The sequence below is a fragment of the Pteropus vampyrus genome, unplaced genomic scaffold, assembly GCF_000151845.1.
Source record: "Pteropus vampyrus isolate Shadow unplaced genomic scaffold, Pvam_2.0 Scaffold102, whole genome shotgun sequence".
Classification (NCBI taxonomy): Eukaryota; Metazoa; Chordata; class Mammalia; order Chiroptera; family Pteropodidae; genus Pteropus; species Pteropus vampyrus.
In genome coordinates, this window is record NW_011888883.1 from 4,471,165 (window position 1) to 4,473,463 (window position 2,299).

The window sequence follows — 2,299 nt, forward strand, 5'->3', positions numbered from 1 at the left end:
AGACCACTGGTTTAGAATTCATGCCCTAGGACCTGGTCCTTTTCTGGTTTGCATTTGGCTCAATAAACCTTTTCTTTTAAAAAGCCTTTCTATGGAGAAAGTTTTTTGTTTAATACTATTATTTCATTCATACTCTCTTACTCGACTTGGACTTTGTGTGACATATATTTGCAAAATGTTTGACCAGGAACAGGAGCAAAGGATTTAAAATATTGAACTTGAAGAAATGTATTTTATTGCTTCCAACTAACCATACTGTTTTCAGACACTCAAGTAGCATAACACACTGCAATTCAGAATGGCTGGACCCAAGCCATTGGCTAGCCTCAGCTTTTCACCCAAGCAATGTAGTTGTGTCTAAGGATCAAAGTATGAAAAACATAGCTTGACCAAAGAAACATGATGTACTCTTCTGCAGTCCAATTAGAAGTTTAAAGTATTTTCAGGATCTTGACTTTAAATAATCATTAAAGCGACTTTACTTTCACTTGAAAACATAGCTATTTCTGAGAGGTAGTTACTTTTACATCTGGATTTTTATTTCCATCTTTCGTATTTCTTATTCCCATAAATGTCACTCCCACAGTTCCCAAGCCAGAAACCTACAATTGTTCTTTTTCTTTTCTACCTTTCTCAATTAAAGAGACCATTTTATTGTTTTATCTCGTATCCATTGACTCCATGCTCTTCTCTCCACCCCTAATTTGCTGTTTTTTTTAAGCCCATACTATTTCACTCCTAGCCTTTAACAATGATCCATTTGCCTATGCCCCACTATTTAATTTTTCTCAAAGAATTAATGAGCCATTTTAAAGTGCAAATAGAGAGAGTATCATGTCTCTATCTTGCTTTAAAAACCTTTAATGATACCCAGCTCGTGGCAGGAAAAGAACCTGCCATGAGCATGGTGCACACTGTCCTTCCCATCTGGCCCTTGCTTCCCTCCACCCTAGCTTCAGTTCTGCTGTGCCCCTTCCAGCTTTTTGGGAATAGGCGTTGTCATTTATTTTTACATCCCAGCACTTATGCTGTTCCTTGAGTTGATAAATGTTTGCATAATGAAGAAATGCCAGCATGCATGATGACAAGCATAAACTTAAAAAAATACAAAACAGGTTTTAGCTCTAGGTTTTCTATGAATGAGTCAAATTTATTTCAGATTGAGAGTGAAATTTCAAAGTTCAGCTAAATCTCATTTTGGACATTTAGTAACTAATCATAGAAACCATATTTTATATGTACATGTACATATGAATATATGTGTGTATATACACAGACATATTTCATAGAATATAAATATTTTTATTTCCTAAAAATCTACAAATTTTAGCATTATAAACACATTGACATTTGTACTTTTTGCCAGATAAAAAATAACATGTTTTTATTAGTGACAATTAAAAGTTAATTTTTAAAGCAGGTATCAAGGCTTCGAGATGAGATAAGCTTTATTATTAGAAAAATTGAGAATAAAGGTGATCAAAGTAAGACCAAAAAGAAAGGCAAGGAGCTGTCATAACTGGTGGCCCAAGGAGCAGAGATGAGGCTAAGGGAAGGCATTCCTGAACAATGTATACCTGTAACCTGGTGGAATGTCTTGTTGACCTATGCATGTGGCAACTCATTGGACATCATTTCAACCAGGTGCACTCACTTTCATAGCTAAACTGAGTATCTCCTGTGTCTCAAGCCCTATACTAGGCCATAGGAAGGCACAGATGGCCATGAAATAGATCTTGACTTAAGGAGTTCACGATCCATCAGGCAAGATGGAATAAGCCATTAATTCTTATAATATGGTGGTATATTCAAAATGCTACAAAACACAGAGAAGGAATTCTGCTTGAGTGAGGGACTAACAAGGAGCCCAAATCAAGGGAAGTTTTTTAAGGGAGATGACATGAACTGGACCTTTAAGGGGAAATTGTGAAGGGGATCCATCAGAGGACACAGTGTGAGTATTAGCAAAGAAGTTCGTAAATCATGGAATGTAAGGTGCCAACGGCAAAGTGGCAGGGGTGGAGGATACTGAAGAAAATTAAGCTAGACAAGTAGGTCGAGGACAGATTACCCAGTGTGAAAGGCAATCTAAATAATGAATGGAGGACAGAAGTCACAACCTATTATCTTAATTCGATGCTCAGAAACCAGACCACTCAAGAGTGGGTAATTTCATTGGAAGCCCATTCTTTATCCACGAACTAGGGTCATTTTGATTTGTTAGGTTTCAAAATCTAGGATCATGCTTTTTATTCAACGTTATAGATGTTGTCCCCTTATTAACCATAGTTTTCAAAAT